General features: G+C 36.4%; 1 protein-coding gene and 1 long non-coding RNA gene across 2 annotated transcripts in view; one reads left to right on the plus strand and one right to left on the minus strand.

Moving 5' to 3' along the window:
• Positions 1 to 24,428, plus strand: part of ARHGAP6 (Rho GTPase activating protein 6) — a 703,646-nt gene that overhangs the window by 319,673 nt on the left and 359,545 nt on the right. The gene's annotated exons all lie outside the window — the stretch shown is intronic.
• Positions 1 to 24,428, minus strand: part of LOC138142071 (uncharacterized) — a 123,020-nt gene that overhangs the window by 74,051 nt on the left and 24,541 nt on the right. The window lies entirely within an intron of this gene.

Below are 24,428 nucleotides of genomic sequence, written 5' to 3' on the forward strand. Positions count from 1 at the left end.
CTACTACTACTACTACTACTACTACTACTACTACTACTACTACTACTGCTACTACTACTGCTACAACTCCTCCTCCTCCTCCATCTACTACTACTATTACTATTACTATTACTACAACTACTAATGATGATGATGATGATAGTACTATGTTCCAGGTTCTGTGCTAAGTGCTTTATAATTGTTGTCTCATCTGATCCTCACAACAACCCTGGGGGATAGGTACCATTATTCTCCCCATTTTATAGTTGAGGAATATAAGGCAAAAGTTCAAGTGACTTGCCCAGAGTCACACAGCTAGTAAGTGAATGAGACTAGATATGAACTCAGGGCATCCTGACTCCATGCCCAGCACTTTATCCACTGCATCAACTAGTTTCCCAAGAGAATGTGACTCAACAAAAGAGTAGGCAGGGTTCAATCAAGTCAAATCAACAAGCATTTATTAAGTTCCTACTATGTAAATATATACACAATATTGTATGTACATATGTGCGTATATATACACATAGGTACATATATACATGTATGTGCATATAAACTTACATTATCTATCTATATATATATATATGCTTAGATAGAAAGATAGGTAGATAGATGTTGTTTGGTTGTTTTAGTATGTCCCACTCTTCATGACTCCATTTGGGGTTTTCTTGGTGAAGATACTGGGGTGGTTGGCCATTTCCAGTTTATTTGACAGATGAGGAAACCTAGGCAAACACGATTTAGTGACCTTCCCAGGGTCCCACAGCTAATAAGTGTCTGAGATATAGATAGATAGATAGATAGATAGATAGATAGATAGATAGATAGATAGATAGATAATATATGTGTGTGCACGCATGTACATATACACACAAACATATATGTACTACATATACATAAATATACATGATGAATAGAGTTCATCGAAGAGGGAGGGATCAGGAAAGGCTTTTGTTGAAAGTGGTTGAGAGCAGTTCTTAGAGTCAAGAGGACCTGGGCTGGAATTCTGCATCTTCCATTAGCTGTGTGACCCTGGACAAATCACCTAACTTCCGTAAAATGAAGATAATGTGGTTTGAAGTACCTATCTCAGTGTGTTGTGAGGCTTAATACAAGTCACTGGGCAAACATTCAAGCTCTCATTCATAAGGACCTTTGAAAGCATCTAAGGTCATATATATCGTTTTTGCGGTTGAGGAAAGACTGGAGAGATTAAGCGAGCTGTGCAAAGTCACACTGCTACTTAGTGAAGAAGGCAGCATTTAACTTCAGGCCTTCTGAAGTCAGCTCTCTTGATGAAATCACAGATGTAAACAACAATAAAAAGCTCAAGGCAGGACAACCTTTAAAAATCTCTAGTATCTTTATGATTTTAATTTATTTTTAACCATGTGATCCAGGTGTCCCTGCATGCTATGGAATTAATTTGAAGGGGGAAAATTAGCAACATATTTCCTTTGAGGTTCTGGGGATTTTTTAAACAGTGATATAAAATCACCTGGCTGCATTGTAGAATTCCATAGGCTATATATAAATTCAGACACTTTTGGAACCTTTTGCTTTTCTGTTCTCAAGGTACTTTGATACTTAGTGTAACTAGATAAGCTCTGTTTATGACACATAGATCAACACAATCCACTTTGCCTATTGGGTTCAACTAAGTGCCCAACTGTCCTGTTTAGCTATTGCAGGTTATCTTCATGATACAATCTTCCTAGTCTATAAATGGAACTGGATAATTTAGACAAAAATAGAAAGGAGCATATGGAGACTAATTGCATTTTTTTCTGTGAGACTTTAAGACTACAAGAGAGAGAAAGCTTCGGGTAGATTAAAATCCTGTAAGGGGATACGATGTGTAGATTTTCTCAACAAAATTGGAGCTTTTAAGAGGTACTGGTATGATTACCTTTTAAACATCATTTTCTTTATCTTAAAAATTTTTTCCTCTGAAATAGGAATTGAAATTTCCACCACTATTCTTCAGACCCACAAAGTTCAGAAAAACAAATTGTGAAAAAATTCTTGTGTCAGTGAAATTGGTCAAATGATTGATTTCTTCTGATTTTTGGAAGGGGCAGAATTATTTCCTCTGTAAAATAAGGAACATATTATATCTTCATTCTTGCCTCCAAGGCAACTTGAGATTTTAGGAAAATATTGAGGAGACTTGTTCTCTGTTGCTGTCCTTGGAATGCTCTATTAGAGTGCATTAACCTTGTCTTAAAAAGGATCCATGAATCCTGGGAATAGAATCATTGATTTAGAGTGGGAGGAGTCCTCAAAGATCATCTAGTCCAAGATCCTCATTTTATAGATATATCAGGGTATGTAAGGAGGATTTTGTTATCCTTCTTAGAGTTAGTTTCTCAGGATAATAGTTCCCAGAATCATAGAGACAGACAGTGAGATGATTGAGGCTGCACTGTGAGATAAGGGATGACATAAAGTAATACTTACTACACTTGCACAGAATGACAATATTGCTAAAGTTAACCTGTGAGCTTAATGTTGGCAAAACACCTTCTTTGTCTGTTGCCCTTTAAAGCAAGTGGGCATTGGTTAGTGAGTGGAAGAGAAACCACGGGGAACCCATAGGGGAATCTGTGTGTGCCTCAACCAGTCCCCATTGAGACTTGAGGGGATTTAGAGGAGTGAGTGCACAAGCTGTGCCTGTCTCAACTGACCCTATCCAGATGTAGGGGTAGTTGCCCTACCTTCTCACCAGCCCCTGTGAGGAGGGTGATTAGGGAATGCTTTAGGGGCTGGTTCTCCCAACAACCCTCAGAGAAGAACCAGACTAGAATAAAGTTGATTATTAACCCCTCCAAAGCTATCTGCCTCTCTGACCAGATCAAGAGTGAACCTGTTAGAGGCTGGAGACTGAGAACTCCCATGCCTCCTGTGTGTTATCTGTGAAACAATCAGTCAATCTGCAAGTCAAGCCTTTATCATGTGAGGCCTCTTACCTAAGGAAGTAATAGGAGACAGAACAGTGATTTGAAACCAGGTCTTACACATCCAAATCTGGGTAAGATAGGAAGTGAGGGTAGAGATATTGAATATCCAAGACCAGAAAGATTTGTATTTTGATACAGCCTTTTCTTACTATTTCCTAACATTTAAGTAAGTATAGTTATAATATTTTTTAACCCAATGGCAAGTGAATGGTTAGACATTTTTGCAAGCAACTTGAAATCTTTCAGCTGTCATGTGAATCTGCTATCCTTAAACAGTCCAGTCAGAGAATATGGACTTTACTATAAACACTACAGTTCTCAGGCTTCAGCCTGGTGCTTACATTGTATTTTGGCTTGTCATTCAGTTGCAAATTGTATACACCACACAACTTCCAAACTTTCCTTCTGAACTTTTTTAAATGAAGTGAAAGACAAGAGAGGGAGGGAGAAGGGAGGGGGAACCCTCATAATAAAAGTCAGTTTCTAAGCTGTTACCTGAGCAATATTTTAAGAGTTGTCTCCCTGTTTTTAAAGATTGTTCTTCCTTCAGAAGCATTGCATGTGGAATCTGGGTTTGAATACCACTCCTGAGACTTGTCAACTTTGTGACCAGTGGCAAGCCATTTAACCCATTTAAGCCTCATTTTTCTCACATCTAAAATGGGTACATTATTAAAAACTTCAGTGCCAACCTCATAGGCTTGTTATGAGAATCAGATGAAATAATGTATGTAAAGTGTTTTGTAAATCTTAAAGTATATAAATGCCACACTTTGTTAACAGTATATAATGCTACTAATGAGGTGGCTAGATGGCGCCCTACTACACAGAACACTGGGACTGGGATGAGTCAGGAAGACCTGGGTTCAAATTTGACCTCAGTCATTTACTAGCCATGTGACCCTAGGCAATTCAGCTTCCTTATCTGTAAAAGGAACTGGAGAAGAAAATGGCAAATTGCTCCAGTACCTTTACCAAGAAAACCTCAAATTGGGATGACTGATGAACAGCAACACTGCTAATAACGCTAATAACAAAAATGGACCTAGAAATGGAAATATGGATGGCACTGTAACCTCAGCTCTGTGATCCAGGTATTAGGAAGAATATGAATTTGAAGGACATGCAGATCTATTCCTATGTCACATTAGGTTGAAAGCAGACGTCTATTTCCATTGTAGGATATTTAGATAGCCACCTCTTTGGAACAGACTAGCAGACTAGCCTCCTAATTTCATGATGAATATAGTATACCTTAAAATTGTAAATGTCCTACCTAGAATGGAATAAGTTTTCTGCTTTTGGAATAGAAATAATATTTTGCCATGCATATACATTCTGTTGGAAAATTTTTAAGCATTGACTTTGAATTTTCAGAACACTAAAAAGGAGAACATCCCATATATACACAAATTATTTCTCACAAAGGCCTGTGCAATCAGAGGAAATTAGAAGACCATAATTTCCATCGAATCCAATTTCTTGCCTTAATGTAGGACTATTCATTTGTTGATGGGTAGCCCTTTTCCATTAACATACATTAGCACGGTATAAATTAGTTTATTAGATTAACTAGTTGCCACCCTCAATCTTGAGTTCTCTTCATACTCCCTTTTGAATCTCTAGGTTGAACAGTGGGTGGAGTGTCAGGCCTAAAGTCAGGAAGATTCATCTTCCTGAGTTCAAATCCAACCTCTTACTAGCTATGTGACCCAACTACATTTGCTTCAGTTCCTTACTGGTAAAATGAATGGGAGAAGGAAATGGCAAACTAATCCAATATCTTTCCCCAGAAAATTCCAAATGTGGTTTTGAAGAGTTTGGCATGACTGAAACAACTGAATAACAAATTCATTCTAGCTAAACAGTCCTCCTTAAATGTATAACTTAAAGTGAAGAAGGTTCCATAGCCCATAGGTATTTTTCTAGAGTTTACTCACCTTGACTATCATAGGTGAGTAAAACTGTTAAACTTCATTATAGCTCTCTGTTATTCAGAGATTGACTCTTTACATATTTCACATATAATAAATGTTACATCACCTAATATCTTTTCAACTAGAAATGGTTATTAACTAGAACTTCTGTGTTTCACTAGTACAATGATAATTTGTTTTCATAATGAAAGCTTGACGCGGAGTCATAAGTAAATGCTGTGGTTTGATAAGCACTGGGAAGATCTCAAACCCCAAATATCTCCCTGAACTTCTCTCTAACTTCAAGGTGTTAGACTGGGTGATATAATAATTCAGTGCATGCTCTCAAGAAATTTATAAACTCATAGGGTAAAAATAGAAACGTATGATGCATAACTGAATGTTATAAGGTCAAAGGCATTCTAAGATATATTAATAGAGAGAGAGAGCTTGTGTTCAATTGGGGAGATTATGGAAGATGTAATAGGAATTGTTGTACCCAAGTTATAGCTAGGGGTATGTTGGAGACATCTCTAAACACTCTTTCATTATTAAATTTGTAGCATAAGCATTTACACCTTGGAAGTAAGCAATTGTTACAAATTAGGGCTTGAGTTACTGTTTTGTTGGTCATCTAGACTTAAGAAAGTATTAGTAAACAGAACAGACTTAAAAGTGAATTTGTATTTTTCATTCAGAAAGGTTGATGGTTAAACATTTACAGCACACCCTTTTATTGATCTATAAATATTGCTTGAACTCAGCAGGAGTGTAGTAAAAGGCTCAGAGAATGAAGACAACACCAGACTGAAAGACTAGTTGACTATTTTTGTTGTTGTTCATTTGTGTCTGAATTTTTGTGACCCCATTGACCATACCACAGCAGGCCCTTCCACTATCTCTCAAGGTCTGTCCAAGTTCATGTTTGTTGCTTCCATGATAGTATCTATTCATCCCATCCTCAGTCGTCCTCTTTTCCTTTTGCTTTCATTCTTTCCCAGCATCAGGGTCTTTCCAATGAGTCCCATATTCTCATCATTTGACCAAAGTATTTAAGTTTCAGCTTCAGCATTTGACCTTCCAGTGTATAGCCTGAATTAATTAATTTTTTAATATTATGCTTTACTTTGCTGAACAATGTTTAGTTCTGAATATAGAGTTCATTATACTATGTGATTAGACTCTTAAAATTATTCACAGCAGCAGTCTTCAGGTGTGCTTCCATGATTGGCATTACAACTGGCATTTACAGTCACATAAGGACCCATTCTCTGAAACTGCTGCTATCCACTGAGAAAATAATCAGAAGCACATGATATTGTCTGCTTTTTGGGACTGGGAACCAGGCCATTTTTAGGTTTGTGAGTTCCTATCCATTGGCCATATGTCTGTCCCCTCTGTCTCCTCAGGGCACACTTTTCCCAAGCATGGCCAGATCTGCATGGTACACTACACCGTGTGGGGGAGGGGGAGGTCTGGAGGTGGATGCTGAATTAGTTTTTCTAAATATTGACTGATTTGATCTCCTTGCTCTCAAAGAAGATGATAATGATGATGATACATTGCATTTATATTGGGTGTTAAGAGTTTGCAAAGTGCCTTTCAGCCATTATCTCATTTGAGCCCCACAAAACATCTGGGTATAATCTTAAGAAATGCAGAGGCAGGAGAAACACATAGTAATGAGGTTTGGCAGGAAGAGAGTGTATATAAAGGGCAGCAGAATGGAATAAGGCTTGAAATAAACTGGAGTCAGATTATAAAATGCCTTGAATATCAAGTGACTAAGTGTGTATTTTATCCAATAGGCATAGGGAGATTTCAGCAGGGAAGCAAGATGATTGGACTCTCATTTTCCCCTGTTCTCTCTCTGGTGCTTGAAATTTCAGTATTAAACCTTATTCCTTCTAGTTAAGGTAACTTGGTATCATGGAAAGGGTACTAGACTTAGAGCCAGAAAGATCTGGGTTCAAATTCTATCTCAGACACTTACTATTTGTTGTGACTTCAGGCAAGTTACTTAACCTTTCTGTGCCTCATTTTCCTCATTTGTAAAATGAAGGGGTTAGATTTTATGATTTCAAAGATACTTCTATTTCTAAATCTATGATCTTATATGGCAAATAAATGAAAATAGAATAAAGAAAGGTGAATTATCACTACCTTTATTAATGAGTAATATTCTAGGTGAATTAAGCTTACTTAGATACTATCCTAGTAGTAGTAACCAGTAGGAATAGGATTTAATATGAGGGTGAAAGTTAGGATAAGGAACTTAAAAGGTCATATAAGTAATCAATCACTTTACCTGGAGGTCAAACCACCCATAGGTCACCCTAAGCAGATAAGAATCTATCTTAGTCTTTTTTTGGTATTTTTTGCTTTTTTGGAGGGGCAGTTGGGGTTAAGTGACTTGCCCAAGGTCACAAGGCTAGTAAGTGTTAAGTGTCTGAGGCCGGATTTGAACTCAGGTCCTCCTGGCTCCAGGGCTGGTGCTCTATTCACTGCACCACCTAGCTGACCCCCTGAATCTATCCTATTCTTAAGGTTGTATAGAGAAGAAAATTCCATAGCAGCAATTGGAGACTCAATCTAGTGCTTAATACCAGAAATATTTTTTACAGCTCATTTAAAGTTTTTGTACTTTGTTGTGCAATATTTTGTTCTTTCTTCAAATAAGATGGAGAATAACAGATAAAAAGTCTCTGTACAATAGTACTTCTTGTCCCAGAAAGCCCTAGTAAATGGTGCCATTGTTCTTCTCTTTTCCAATATAAGCAGTCTTACTTCTTTTTGCTTGTCTTAGAACTTTTTAGCTCAGTTCTTTAATCAACCCCTAAATGAGCCAGTATCTCTTTCACAATACATCTGATAAGGGTTGATCATCCACCGTTGGCTTGTAGAGCACCAGAGATGAGAAACCTACTAACTCCTAAGGCCAAGCCTACTACCTCTTACTATCTACTCCAAGTCCAGGGAAGTAAGCCTGGAGAAAAGCAAGTAGAAGAAAACACTGCTGATAAAGAAATATTACAGAAATGGGGATAATCAAGAAACAAAATCATCAGAATAAAGTAACTCCAATAGTATACAAACAAAGCCTTTGCAAGAAGCTCACAAATCCCTCAAAAATGCCATAAGCTATAGAGAAAGAAGTGAATCAGGTATTTTTTAAAAATGATAATATAAATGAAATGAGAACTCTAGAAGAAAGAAAATGGGTATGCTAGGAGAATTAAGAAAATAAATAGTTTAGTATAGAAACTATAAAATCTTATTCTGATAATAGCTTCCTTGAAGATATAAATAGAAAAAAAGAAATAAGAAAGAGAAAGACATAAATGGCTCTATTGGAAACTAAATTCTAGAACAAAGTTGAAAGAGTGAAAAAAATTCAGAAAATATAAGGTGTCTTCTATTAAAAACAAGTGAGTTGGAACATAGGTCAAGGAAAGATCATCTAAAAATCATCAGATTCCTTGAAAATCTCTACCATAAAATAGCTTATGTGCTATATTCAAAGAAATTGAATGAGAACTGCCCAAATCTATTAAATCACATTGGGCATTAGGGGAGGCTAAAAAAGACCTCTTGAAGAAATTAAGATTTAGACTAAGCTTTGAATGAAGCAAAAGAATTCATGAGACCAAGGTAAAGATGGAGAGCATTCCAAGCATGGGGGACAGCCATTTGCAAAGGTATAACATTAGGAGATGGAGAAACAGCAAGAAAGTCAGAATAGCTGGATCACGGAGTATTTGGAAGGACAGTAAAGTGTAAGAAGATTGGAAAGATAGGAAGGTGGCCAAGTAGTGAATGGCTTTAAAAGCAAATGGGGGGGCAGTGTTATATTTGTTTTGGAGGTAATAGGAAGCCACTAGAGTTTACTGAGTAGAAGGTTGTCATGTCAGACTTATACTCTACTGACTGAGTGGAGTAGGATGGGACCTGAATCATAAAATAGAACAGGTAGCATAATGGATTAAAAAGCAGAATACAACATTATGTTGTTTGCTAGAAACACACTTGAAATAGAAAGATTCTCAGACTTAAAATAAGAGACTGGAGGAAAAATTATTGTACTTCCCATGAACTCCCAAAAAGCAGATTAATGATGCTTTCAACAAGGTAACAATAAAATAGACTTAATTAAAACAGATAAATGAGGAAACTTTATTGTGCTTTAAGGCACAATAGACAGTGCAGTAATATCAAATGTGTGTGTGTGCGCGTGCGCGTGTGTATAATAAATGACAGAACATTTCTTAAAGGAGAAGTTAACCAAAAAGATGAATAAGAATAAAGTTAAAGCCTAAATATAATTTTGAAAAAAAATGTTTTTAAAGCAACCGGGTTTAAGTAACTTGCTCAAGGTTACACAGCCAGTTATTTCTGGGTGTGGTGCTGAGTATCAGAGCCCAGATTTGATCCCCAGGTCATCCCAACACTAGAGCCGGTGCTCTTACTCGCTGAGCCACCTGGCCACGCCCCTAAGCAATTGGGGTTAAGTAACTTGCTCAAGGTTACACGGCCAGGTGTTTCTGGGTGGGTGCTAAGTGTCTGAGCCTGGGATTCAATCTCCAGGTCATCCTGACACTGGCCGCCCCAGAATTCTGAAAATTTATATATGATAGATGAAAATTACTGAATAAGAACAGAAAGGAATAGATATTATACATTATATATAATTATATATACATTAAATTTGTATGCAATCATAGGTATTTGTCAGCTGTATATGGCATCTTGATAAAAACTATTCATGATTAGGATATTAAAATCTCACCAACAAAAGGCAGAAAAGCAGAAATAGTGAACTTACTCTTTGCTGATCACAACATAGTAAAAATTATAACCAATAAAAAAGTTTGAAGAAATGATTAAAAATTAGATATGAACTTAATTACAAAGGATTCATGGGTCAGAGAACAAAGCTTAACAATAAAGCAACATATCAAAATTTTGGGGATGTAACCAAAGCTATTTTGATTAACTTTGATTAACAAAAAAAAAGATCAATGAATTGAGTATATAACTAAAAATTAGGCTAGAAAACAAATTTAAAACTCCAACCAAATACCAAAATATAAATTCTGAAAATAAAAAATAGAAAAATGAAATTGAACATTTTAAACTATTAAATTAATAAATAAAAAGCTGTCTTAAAAAAAACCCATGGGGGCTGCTGAGGTCACTGAGAGGAAGAATTTAGAAAGATAAGAGAACATGGCACAAAGTCTTGGGAAGCACTCTAATTAAGAGGTATCTTCTAAATGATGATGAACTAATAAAGGAGACTGAAAAAATGTTTAGATAGATAGGAGAACCAGGAAAGAATGGTATCATGAAAGCCCAGGTATAATATCTAGGAGAAGAGGTACCTTCTATAGTATTGCTATAAACTTAAAAATTATATTTCAAAAACAATGTTAAGGAGGAGGAAGAACAAAAGAAGGAAGAAAACAATTCCTTTTTCAAAGACAGGTAGAAATAATAAACATAATCCTTTAGTAAGGCTTTGACCTTTGTAGTAAAATAAAAATAGGAACATTATACCATGGTCCTTGCCAGCTATTTTACTCCTTATTTACCATAATATAATACTTACTTATTTAACTATAATGCCACATTTTGGATTTTTCAACCAGCTTTCTTGTCCCCGTAACCCCTACATCTTTTTCAGTCAGTATTTACTTTCTCCACCTTGTATTTTCACAGTTTACCTATTATTATGAATTTGACTGTTTTGACTGATTTTGGTTTTTAACAACTCTGATTTTCTGCACACTTTCAATAAGATCACTTAGAATTCTAATCTCATTTTCCAACATGTGGGAAATCCTCACACTGGTATCATCTGGTAAATTGATATAATAGCAATAGGAACTGGACCTGTATCCAATTTCATTTCATTGGTATTGAGAACTCACAGGTGAAAAAACACTTAACCAATGCAGTTTGAAACCTCCTTTCCAATTCAGTCTTAGAGAATTGCCTAAAGCCCTGAGAGGTTAAGCTTAACCTGAGAGGTTCGAAGCTTAGCTTCAAACAGCTGATAAGCATCTGAGGCTGAATTTGAACTCAGGTCTTGACATCAAACCCTATGCTCTACCCACTGTGCTGCCTAGTTTCCTCAACTCAGAAGGAGCTGTCACACAGGTTGTAAGAGAAATAAAGCATGGTGTGGACCTGGGAAAGTAAAAGAGCAGACAGAGGAGGACCAAAATACGGGGAGCAAGGTTGTATATGGTGATTGGGCATGAAGAGTCTTGGTTCAGATCCCAGTTTATGGAACCCTCTGTTTCACACCTTCCCTTCCAAGGTAATAATTCTATACCTCTTTTCTTTTCTGGACCTCCCTCATGGGAATCTGAAACCTTTTCCCTTGGGCACTTTGTCTTTGACAGTTGCTGGTCTGTGTACACTTATTGAGAATGCAGTTAGAATACAACACAAAGAGGAATGAAAAGATGGATAAATGCAAGACAGGAGTTTTTGTTTGTTTGTTTTTGCCAGAGTATTGTCTCTGGCTTGGGGCTTGAGTTTTCATTTTTAAGAGAGAGAATAACGGAAAACCCAACCACACACATTTTTTAATCATTTCCTAGAGTGGAGAAAGAATGCTTATACTGGGAAATCAATCTAAACAATAAATAAATATAGGGTAAGAAGCAAAAAGGAGTGCCTGAAAAGTCTTGTTCATCACCTCTAGATACATACACTACTACACAAATATAGGGAATAGACTTTGAAAGGAGAAAAGCTACCACAGTCTCTACCCCAACTACAAGAGCATAAGATGGATGAAAATATTGAAAGTTTGTAGTATTTAGTAGAAGAAATGAAGGAACTCACAACATATGGCCTCAATTTTCTTAATAATTTGGAAGACAAGGTATTTTTTTTGAGAGAGAGTAGGTTGTGGAGGTGACATTTGGGGTTTGAAGAAAGAGGATAATGTTTGAATTATTGCTGAAGGTAGTGCTATAGATAACCAAAGATAAATCAAAGGAATGATTTGTAGGGCCCAGAGCTTATATAAGATGTAGGGCCCAGACATTACAGTGGACCCACTGATTTCAGCAACATTCAATAGCTTAGAAGAAGCATAGAAAACAGATAGTGAAGGTGACTCAGGGTTCAGTATTGACTGGGCATGAATAATAGAAGTATAAATTTGAAGACAGTATCTTGCTGAAATGATTAAAACCAGAACATAGGTAAATGGGTTCAAGGGATAGGAAAGGATTGTAGGACTAGAGGTCTTGAGAAGGAAAAAGACAGATTCAGAAGAGTAAGAAAGATGGAAAAAAAAGAAAACTGTGATTACAGTAGGACATTCCAGAGTTAAAAAGGGGGAGGTATAAGAATTTAGGAGATGGTGACATTTAAAGTGTGGCACTCTCTGAAGATAGCTGAGGTGGATGGAATTCATGAAGGTGGAGGTTGATAAATTATGAAAGACAATGTGTTTGAAGAGTTACCAACATGAGTATTGATGACAGGAATAATGAGAAAAAGGGGTTGAGAATACTATGTACGTATTAATGAACTGCTTAATTAAGGAGAGAGTGACCTGGAGACCAGTATATGTCAGGAACAAGGACCTGACTGGTGGTGATGTAGATGAATTGTATTTCAATGGAAGAAGTTGCTGAATGATGATGGCAAAGAAAGGACTGGAAATAGCAATGGGGAACAAAGAGTATGCCAAGTCCTCCTCCTGGCCCTATTTTTTTGGGATAAGTGGAGGAGCAGCCAGCACTGGAAAGGGTGGTTAAGGATGAGGTGTTTTCAGGAGAAAGCCAGGTTTTTATGAGTGCCAGAAGATGGAAAATAATGTGAAAGGAAGAGATGGGGACAAAGGAGAATTTGTTAACAAAAGATCAGAAATTCCAGAAGGCACACTAGAATGGGAGGATAGATGAGGTTAGTGTTGAATAAGGGTAAGAACAAGAAGAGAAGTAACAATGGAGTTTTGCCCTGGCAGACAGAAACTCTGAATCACAAGAATATGGAAACCATGCAGGAAGAATTTTTAGTACAACTAGAGAAGTACCAACTATGGCTAAGCTTGTGTGCCAGTTTGACCCCAAGATTCAAAGAGACAATGCATCTTATGTGAAGATGATTATCCTATGTCACCTATTCTTCAGGTTGAACATACCCAGTTTCTTTAACTATCTAACATTTACAAACCATACCTGTATAAATTCAAATGAATAAGATGAAAGCTGAGTATATAAGTGTTGAGGAAAATTCAGAATTATGGGGTTTGTGGAAGAGATGTTAGCCAAACTTCCCTTCCACCCCAGAATTCAGAATTTCCCCCCAGTATGGAAGATTGGTGATTAGTCATTTTGTTTTACCCATGGGAGAGAATTACTAATATTTTTTTAAGTTTGGAAGGTTTTTAAGTAGTTCTTGAAGGTGGTTTCCCTTTGGAATGTCTTGGGGATACTAATAATAGCCTGTATAATTTATTTACTTCGTTTTATTGCTTGAGTGTAGGTTATTGTGAGAAACGGAGATATTTGTGGTTTTAAAAAATAAAAGTTGCTGGGAATCATTCCTAAAGGCTTTTAAAGGAATCACATGTAGAATTGTTTTCACCCTCAGTCACAAAAACAACACAAGAAATAACAAGGGACAAAACCACAGGAAATGTGCTGTTTTGTAGCATCCTTTGATTTGCCAAAGTAGGGCAAAATTGTGTTCATTTTTTCCTCATTAACTAAAGGTGGAGAAATATTCCTTTAGTCCTTGACTGGTTAATCCTAAAAGCATGAAATATTCCTGCTTTGAGGAGACTTAGAAACAAGGAAGAGACCTGCATACCTACTTATTCATCAGACCTTTTCTCACTGGGCTTAGATGCCAAGGAAAAGACAAACAGCCTTCTTAATGGGGTCCTTTAGATTAGTCTTTGTAGCCAAATGGCATATATACATATTTTTTAAATTCACCAGTGTCTTGTTTTTAGAAGTCTTTACTCCATCACCACACTGTCATAGTCATCAAACATTTCACAATGCAATGTCATATCTGATGACAAGAATAGCTTGAAAATCAGAATGTCAGTTTTTACTAAAAGTTTTACTTTCCAGGAACATGATTTCTCTTATATCCAGCTAAATTTCCTTTAAGCCCCAAACCCATATTCCAGGGTTGGTTTTCATGACTAAGCTATTTCTGAAATGTTATTTTGATATATTATATGAATGCACAGCTGTTTTTCTATTCACCCATGTGAATACAAAGTGGCATAGTGCATAATATTCTGACCCTGAAATCAGGAAGATCTGAGTTCAAATCTAGTCTTAGAAACTTAACAGCTGTGTGACCCTGGGGAAGTGGCTAACCTCAATTTTCCAAACTATAAAATAGAGATAATAATAGCACAAAACAACTCATTTTTTCCTCATTAACTAAAAGTGGAGATATATTCCTTTTCCCAGAGTTGTTTTGAGGATGAAATGAAATAATATTTGTATAGCATTTAGCACAGTGCCTGGCACGTGGTAGGTGCTATATAAATGTTGGTTGGCTATTTGTATTGCTGTTATATAATAATACATAACAATATATAATATCATATATTATAATACATTATGATAATAAATTATTATTGCCTGCATTATTGAGCCTCTTAATTTTTTAAACTTCTTTTAAATTTTAGAATGGAAAGGCAGAGGGATAGAATAGTAGGAGCTCAGAGAGCCACCATTGAAAGCAGAAATACTTGGGTTAACGACCTACCCCTGACACTGACTGACTTGTGTGACCCTGACTGAGCAAGTCACTTATCTTTGCAATGCTCCCAGCATCTCTATCACTGAGGTTCATAGGAAGTTCTTACTGCATTCAGAAAGCGAATTTTCTCACCTGGGAGTTACCAATGAAATTCACAAGTCCTTTTCCCATCCTTCCCTTTATAGATTTGTATAATAGATTTGGAAGGAGCTTTAAGAGGCCACTTTCTTATCTTTCTCTTATCCTTACTTTTACATTTTAGAAAATTGGTTTCAGAAGGAGCTTTAAGAGATCACCAGTCTTTTTTTTTAACTATCAGGTTAGGACTACCATTGTCATTTGAAAAAAAAAGTTAGCAAGGTGAACTGAAGAAGTACAGAATTATCACAAGTATTGATGCAATATGATTGCTACTTATTGCAGAAATCTTGTGTTAAACATCCGTGCTGTGGCATAGGAAGGCTTTCATTGCTGATGCAATAAAAGAATCTCAGTTTGAGACACCAGTCTTCCACTAATTACAGCCTCACTGCATCATTTTGCCTTCCTTCCTAGAAGTTTTCAAATTCTTTTGGGGACTGAGAACATTATCTCCATAAATTTCAAGTAGTGGACTATTTATTTCTGCATTATAGGCATATAACTTTATAAATATTATCTCATTTTATCCTTATAACAACCTTAGGAAGGAGATGCTATTATAATATTTATTTTACAGATGAAGAAACTAAGGCAAACAGGTTAAGTGGCTTGTCTAGTCATACAGCTAATAGTTTTTGAGGCTAAATTTGAACTCAACTATGCAAGTACCTAGTTGACTAAATAATAGAATAAATAACAGAATATTCCTTGTTGGTGGACGACCTGGATAAGGTCATTTATTTCTGGAAAAGCATCCATTTTCAATTCAGGATATACCAGTTCACTATTATTCTTGATCTGCTTTGCAGTATGGTCATATACTGTGGCTTAAAATAGTGCAGCAGTGATTAATCTTATATACTCATTAAACAACCATCTGTATAACCATTCTAGGTATCATCTATTCTTTGAGTTTTCTTGTTTTAATATTTATTTTTTATTTTTATCATTGTTGTTTTTTTAGACTCAAACTCCAGAACACAAATGCAGAATAGAGAAAAGAAATAAAAACACATCATAAACTTAAATATTGGAACTTAAACACAAAGTTAGAAACAAATAAAAAAGCATGTCATGTGCATAGCAGAGCATAAGAGAAGATTCTGAATATGTAACATTAAATTTTAATATCTAAAAAGTCTATATGATAAATAATAGGTTGAGAATTGTCCATCTTTTTTTTGCTTCCTTATGAATTTTCTTTTGTTGTCTGCTGTGCACTTTTTTACTTTGTTCTTTTTCCCCTTTTTTTTGAGTTTTCAAAAGAAAAAAAAATGTGCAACCTCCTCTATAATATCTTATCATAATTAACATTTGCCAGTGATTTATCATGACATTTGATCACCTGGGGTGTTCATGAGTGTGGTGTTTCAAGGAGCATCACTCAAGGACATCTTCAGAGTATACAGGTTGGCACTCCACAGTCTACCGTATGGGGGACAGCTGGGTGGCACAGTGAATATAGAGCACCAGCTCTGGAGTCAGGAGGACCCGAGTTCAAATTTGGCCTCAGACACTTAACACTTACTAGCTGTGTGACCTTGGGCAAGTCACTTAACCCCAGTTATCCTGCCCTCCCCTCTTCAAAAACAAACAAACAAACAAACCCACAATCTACTGTGTGGCATAGTGCTAGATTGAGAGTCAAATGATATGAGTTTAAATATTAATTCTGTCAACTCATCTCTGTGGTTTTGGGCAAGTCACTTAACCTCTCTAGGCATCAGTTTTCTTATCTTTAAAGGGGGGTTACAGTGATGACTTCTAAGGTCCCTTCTGTATCTAAGACATATCCCATAATCTTAGTCTCACATCTCCTCCCCCTTCTACACAGTTCTATTCCAGATCTCTTTCCCCCCCATTCTTTTTTCTTAAACTTTTGTCTCATAATATATCTGTGACCCTTTCTGATGAAACTTTTTGTCCCAGGCGCAGTGCTGGCACATAGTAAGGTGGTGCTATTTGTTTGACTATTCTGTCTTGAGCTGAAGATAAAAACTGTTTCTTGCAATCTTATCTTTTTCATATATTTTTATATAGACTATATATACTTGCATACATTTAAATGTATACATAAAATAGACATGTATAGACTGTATATATGCACATATAGATTTATAGAAAGTGGAGAGCATGTATATAGTCTATATAGAGTTTTTATTAATTTTTCAACTTTGTATATCAATCTTTATATAAAGATAATTTATCTCTATAGTGAAATCTATTTAACTACGTATGTATGTATATACATACATACGTAGTTAAAGAGATTAATGCATAAAGTAAAAAAAATGGACAAGTACTAGTCTGAGTGTTTAAAAACAAAATGCTGCATTTCTTGATGCAGTACTCTGCCCAGAGAAGTGCTTACTCATTAAAACATCAAAGACTTTCATAAAGCAAAAGTGTTGAGCAAGACAGTCATAGCCAGACTTCTCTTCAGTTAGTTCCTGTTTCTTAGAAAGGCAAAGGAAATCACTAGTAAATTCAAACCTGGCCTTGATCTTTCTGCACCTTCTACCCTTAGGGAGAATCCATGAGTATACCGTGATCCCTCATGGTTACCCCTATGTCACTGACATGGAGAAATAAGTTGACAGAAGGTCACACTCCACTTTTGTTTTCTCTATGTTTCAGGTTATTTTTGTTTTTTATTTGTTTGTTTTTTCAGTTTTGCCTTAAGTTTTGTTCCCTGCCCAAAGTTAGAATGGAAAGATCTCTTTATTGAGGAGCATAGGAAACCAGAATTTCAGTTAGGAATTCCTTAGTAATGTTGCTTGGCTTACTACTATACAAGGGCTCCTGCAGCTTTCTGTTTTGGTTATACAAATGAAAATACCTTCCCTCCTCAAGCTTTTCGTTAGTCCCAAAGCATGCCACTCCATAAATGGGGTTTTAGGTCAAATTGACATGATAAAGTCTACCACAATAGCATTGATCCATTCTGCATCAATTTCTGTTTCAAATTCCATAGAACTTTCCCCCTAATTTCCAGGTTGCCGCCAGGTTCATGTCAGCTTAGTTTATTAAAAGGCAAATTCATCTTCTCTTCTGAATTGGTGCCAAATTAGAAACACATTGTTATCATGCAGCAAAATGCTATTCGTGATAATTCAGCTGCTTTGCAAAAGGCATATGGAAAATACTTTTGACAAAAACCTTCATTACTGAGGATAGGGGTTAATGCCTTGAAGCTTGAAACATATTCTAAAAGCATTTGCATTGTGCATATTTCATAGTCATTTCATAGTTGTTTGTATGTTTTTAAAGTGTCATAAAGATTGTTGAATCTTGGAAAATGTAAGCACTAAAAAGCCTAAAATTAATGTGAATGTGTAAGTGGAATGTATCTTCTTGATGTTTCTCAAACTTTATCTATGAAGTAATATTGATTCCATTAATTAAAGGAGACTGTGTCTTTTCACCAGATAATTGGATGGAAGTTCTAGCTTAGTTAACTTTTTTTTTCTGAGGTTTCTGTTTGGGGGTATTATCCTTGGTACCTTACATTTCTCTGAGTAGAAATGGAAGTGATTCTCATTGGAAAGTTCAGAATAAGCAGGATAGGACAAAGCAGTTAGAGGGAAGTACAACTCGAAGAAACTAATTAGTATTTTAGAATGATCATTTTTATCTGTTACTATTACTATTTTCTTTATGTGTAGACCACATTATCCTCATTTCTAGGAATACCTAATTTCCTGGCATCTTTTCACTATGGAATCAATTCAAATGAAATTGTACTAATCCAATTCAATTCAACAAACATTTTTTTAATCTATGGGGTCTAAATACTGTGCTAGGCTTTGGGGATATAGAGACAAAAACCAGTTACAGTTCTGAAGGAGCTTTTATTCCCTTGGGGAAGGGAGAGAGATGATATACTACATATAAATGAACTCGTAAATACAAAGCAATTGAATGAGCATTTGCCAGCCAATAAGCATTTGCTAGGTGCTAGGCACTAAGCTCCATGGATACACAGAAAGGCAAAAAACAATCCCTGCTCTCAGTGGGCTTACAGTCTAATATAGGGGGCAACATGTAAATAGTCATGTACGTATTTGGTAGAAAAATAGTAGAAAAGATGGGTTTGTGGAAGATTCCTGAGAAACTAAGAAGTGGAGGTGAGGAGAGAAGCATTTCAGGCATGGGTAATGGTTAGTGATACCTATCACTTAGAGATGAGGGAAGCCTTCACAAAGGATTCCTTACCTAAATTGTGCCTTGAAGGAAGATAGTAATACTTAGAGCAGAAAGAAGGGGGAAAAATAGTCCAGAGATAAGAGATGGAATATTGAGTTCTGAGAACAAGTAAAATGCATGTTGTATATAGGAGAGCTTTATGAAATAAGGCTCAAAAGGTAGGTTGGAGGCAGACTGTGAAGAGCCTTAAATGACAGAATGAGGAATTTAGATTTTATGACATAAATAATAGCCTATAAACCATTACACAAGTCCGATAAAACAAAATGAATGCAATGGAGTTTCCTTGACTATTCTGAACTCAAACCCTTCCCCCAGTCTGCATATGTTTAACTTATGGACACTGCCACAGTCCTTAGGACGACTAGCATTTTTTTTCTGTTTTCCTCAATCCCTACTATTTATGTCCCTAAAAGCTGCTGTTGGGGCATGGGTGGGTGCTACAGCTAGAAAGAAAATGAAACTTGTATATTCTTTCATCCTTCCCCATATCCCCACATTTATGTTGAGGTCCCAGTTGTCTAAGGTCAACCAAGAAGAAAAGGAGAAAATAGCTTACAGAGCAATAACTTAACCAGGGAATTTGGGGACATTCCATTTGGGGAAATGCAGGCCTAAAAAAACACCCCTTCTCTTGGTCCTTTTACTCCTCAAAATTATTGTGTCATGTCCTTCCTCTCTTTCCTGCCTAACTCATGAAAAAGTAGTCCACTTCCATACCACCTACTCATTCTAACCCCTTCTGAGCTGACTAATCTGATGCAACTACTCCCTCACAGGTCACCAATGACCCTCTTACCACCAAAATCCTTGGCCTTTTATCAGGCTTCATCCTGCTTGACTGCTTTTCAATCTTAAAAGGGAGATTTTCTTGGTTTTTTTTTGGGGGGGGGAATATTCTTCTGCTTTAGTTTTTGAGATACAATTCTCCTGATTCTCCTACCCATATAACTGATCCTGTTTGTCCTTTCACGGTTTCTCTTCCTCCTTGCCTCCTTGCCAATTCTTTTTTTTTCTTCTTGGAGGGGGGAGGGCAGGAAAATTGAGGTTAAGTGACTTGCCCAAGGTCACGAGGCTTGTAAGTGTTAAGTGTCTGAGCCCAGATTTGAACTCAGGTCCTCCTGACTCCAGGGCCAGCTCTCTATCCACTGTGCCACCTAGCCACCCCTTTGCAAATTCTTAACGTTGGTATTCTCTTAAGTTCTTCCTCTCTCTCTCTCTCTCTCTCTCTCTCTCTCTCTCTCTCTCTCTCTCTCTCTCTCTCTCTCTCTCTCTCTCTCTCTCCTCTTTTCCTTGGCAATCTCATTCATGGTTTCAGATGTGATCACCTTGTACAACTCCCAAAGAGTCTAGCCTTGATTTTTCTTCTGTAAAACATCTCCTAAATAGCCATTCAAACTCAACAAGTCTTAACAGAAATACTTTTTCTTTTCCAAGGAAGATGCTTCTCCTTTTGACTTCACTGTTTCCACCAGAGGTACTATCATTTTGTCTAGTCACTCATTTAAAAAATTATTGGTATTCACTTTTACTGCTCCTTTTCCTTGATTTCTCCATATCCAGTCAGTTATTGAATCCCATCACTACCTCCACAATATCTCTTGCACCCACTTCTTCATCTTTATCCCCATTGCCACCAGTCTAATATAGTCCCTCCTGGGGTGGCTAGGTGGTTTAGTGAGTAAAGTGATGGCCCTGGAGTCAGGAGGTCCTGAGTTCAGTTCCAGCCTCAGACACTTAACACCCACCTACACACACACACACACACACACACACACACACACACACACACACACCTTCATTCCCGTCCATCTTTAATTTAGCCACAATCTGCTTCCAGGTTTCTCTTCCTTATCCACAAATCTGATAGTAGCTTTCCTTTTTGGATGGCCCTTTTTTCCTATCAAGTAAAGTTTAAATTCCTATTTGTGGCATTCGAGATTTTGCTACAATCTAGTTCCACTCTGCTTTATTCTGTGTACAGATTCACTGTCTGTGCACAGGTCATGCAGTTCTACCTCTGTATTTTTAATATGGTTTGGAATAATAATGCCCCAACTCATGAAATCTCAACTCATTCTTTCAATCTCAGTTCAAATGCTGAGACTTCCATGAAGGTTTCTTGGGTTCCCTCCTTTCAATTCAGTAATCATCCTCCCCATAGGATTTGTCTTGTACCTCTCTTATGTACTCATATATTATAACACTAGTATTATATCATTTGTCTCACATTATCTCTATGAAGTTCAGATAAAAAGGGAGCTAGTCTTATTTGATCTTTATAGATCTTTCCTAGCACTTTTGTGATTACATGAAATGAAGGGGAACTCAGCTATAGCTTGAGTAAATGAAAAAGATTTTAAATGATGTTCTCCAACAGCTTTGCTTATTTATACTCTTTCTTTTTTTTCTTTTTGGAAGGGGGAAGGTGGGGCAGTTGGGGTTAAGTGACTTGCCACTGTCCCAGGGCTAGTAAGTGTTAAGTATCTGAGGTAAGTGACTTGCTCAAGGTCACATGGAAAGGTATCTGAGGCCAGATTTGAACTCAGGCCCTCTTGACTCCGGGGGCCAGTGCTCTATTCATTGCACCACCTAGCCACCCCTATAGCCTTGCTTATTGTGGCAAAAGCTATAATGGTTTGTGGTAGAAAGACCTGGAAATTCCATTGTCAGCCTTCAAGTTTTACCATTTAGAGTCATGTAACTAGCTGATACTATGCTTGGAGGAGTTACAGTGTATTAGAGTCCTCAGAAATTAACAAATTGAAGAGGAATATGAGTGAATCACTACATGTATACATTTTGAGAGCTAAGATTGTTTGGTTTTTATCTTTGCAGCTCAGAGCCTATAGAAGAAGAGCAGACATATAGGCATTTAATGTGTTTATTGATTAATTGATGCATTTTGTTTTTCAATTGTACAGGTTTTTTAATCCTAATCTTCTGTTTCACCAACCTTTGTATCCTCCTGATAATTATAAAAATGATAAATAAAACTGATTTCATACTATAAACAGTGTGCAGAGGCTAAATCACATTTATGCAGAGACTGTGAAAATAGTTTTCTGTTTCTTAGTCATTTTACCTAATTCACTAATTATGCCTATATTGATTCCTTCCACACAAACACAGCAAAATCATCAACCACTACCCAACAATAATACATAACCACATTTCTTATTTATTCATTTTTCTGCAGCCCATATTTTGGAGAAAGCAGAAAATAACTATGAAGTGTGTTGTATCATCTTATTTTTATTGATATTTTTTGTTGTCAAATCTTATTAATTTCTAAATATATTCCTCACTCAACAGCAAGCCATCCCTTTTTAAATTTCCATATTAGCCATGTTGCAAAAGAATATACAGACCAAAAAAAGAAACCTAAGAAAAATAAAGCAAAAACAAAGTATGCTTTGATCTACATTCAGACCTTATCATTTCTTTCTCTGGAGGCAGATAGCGTTTTTCATCGTGAGTCCTTCAGAATTGTTTTAGATTATTAGATTGATTGGAATGGCTAAGTCGTGCATAGTTGTTCATTGTACAATATTGCTTTTACAATGTTCTCCTGGTACAATGTTCTCCTGGTTCTACTCACTTCCCTTTGCATCTGTTCATTTAAGTCCTTCCAGGTTATTACTGAAATAATTTCTTTTTTTTATTTTTAGTTTTTAAATTTTTTTTGCTTTTTGGAGGGCAATTGGGGTTAAGTAACTTGCCCAAGGTCACACAGCTAGGTTTGTGTGTGTGTGTGTGTGTGTGTGTGTGTGTGTGTGTTAAGTGTCTGAGGCCTGATCTGAACTCAGGTCCTCCTGACTCCAGGGTCGGCACTCTACTCACTGCACCACCTTGCTGCCCCGAAATCTTTTCTTATAGTACAATAGTATTTTGGCATAATCATATACCACCATATATATATATATACACATATACATATACATATACAATACTATACTATAATACATATATTCCCCAACTGATAGGCATCCCCTCAATTTCCAATTCTTTGCCACCACAAAAAGCTGTTATAAATATTTTTGTACATATATGTCATTTTCCTTTTTCTTTGATCTCTGTGGGGTGTATACAAATAGTGGCATTGCTAGATCAAAGAGTATGCAAATAACCCTTTGGGCATACAGCCAGCTCTCACTTAAGTGATCATTCCACAGACCTTTCCACCCCCCCCCCTTTGAAGAACTCTATGTGGTCATAGTTCCAAATTACTCTTCAGAATAATTGGATCAGTTCACAACCCTATCAACAATGCATTAGTGACCAAGTTTTCCACATCCCCTCCAAAATTTGTCATTTTCTTTTTCTATTAGCCAATCTAATAGGTGTAAGGTGGTACCTCAGAGATTTTTTTAAATTTGTAGTACTCTAATCAATAGTGCTTTAGAACACCTTTGTATGCCTATGTACATTTTTGATTCCTTCTTCTGAAAATAAATTTGACTCAGTTCTCTATATTTGAGAAGTGAAGCCTTTATCAGCGAAGCTTGCTCTAATTTTCCTTCAGTTTCTTGTTTTCCTTTCTGCATTGATTTTGTTTGTGCAAAACCCTTTTAATTTAATGCCACAAAACATCCTTTTTAATTAAGATTTTTTTTAAAAATGTATTTCTACATCTTTGGTCATCAAAAACAGATTTAGTTATTTTAAGTGTACTCTCCCTTTACAAGAAAATGGGCAAATGCATTTTAGAAAGATGCTTGACAATAGAAGCTGAATCAAAAATTTTTCTGGCTAACCAAAAAAAAAATTAATCATGACTCCATTGAACTTAATGGATGTATCTTTCCTTGGAATCCCAATCTACATTCCCCCTTTTCCCACCTACCCCCAATAAAAATGCCTAAAAACACCTGAACAAATTAATGCTGCACAATTTGAAAGGGATGTTTGTTTTATATGTTTAAAGCTAGAAGGACTATAGAAATTATCTAGTCTTACAAAGGAAGAAAAAACAAAACATAAAGAGATTAAATGATTTGCTCAAAAGTCACATAAAAAGCAGTAAATGGCAAAACTGGAATTTGAATTCAGTTTCTTGGATTCCAAATCAAGGACACTTATTGCTACACTAATGACAGTCCTCTTTGGAATGCTATTAGAATTCTACATTATTTTTTAAAATTAAGTCAAAAGGGATGATTTGCTGGTCCAAAGGAGAGGTATATTGAGTAATGAATGTGATAGAGAGAGCCAGTTAATGACTATATTTTGGGTCCTCCAGGGTTAGAATGAATATCAATGGTAATTGTTTCTCTTTGGAACAGCGACCTACTGGTCTTTCCTTCTCAGCATTATTTTTTTTTTCTGTTTCTAATTAAAGGGGACATCCCTTGACTCACTTCTTGAAGAGGTCTATTCACTGAATGGGCATTACCTCACTCTAAGTGAAAAAAATCCTTAACCTAAAAGGGCCAGGGTCTCCCATTGCTTTCTGGGTCATCTCCAGTCA

The sequence above is a fragment of the Petaurus breviceps genome, unplaced genomic scaffold (genome assembly GCF_028583685.1).
Source record: "Petaurus breviceps papuanus isolate PSGF00001 unplaced genomic scaffold, PetGlider_PUasm1.0 90515, whole genome shotgun sequence".
Taxonomy (NCBI): Eukaryota; Metazoa; Chordata; class Mammalia; order Diprotodontia; family Petauridae; genus Petaurus; species Petaurus breviceps.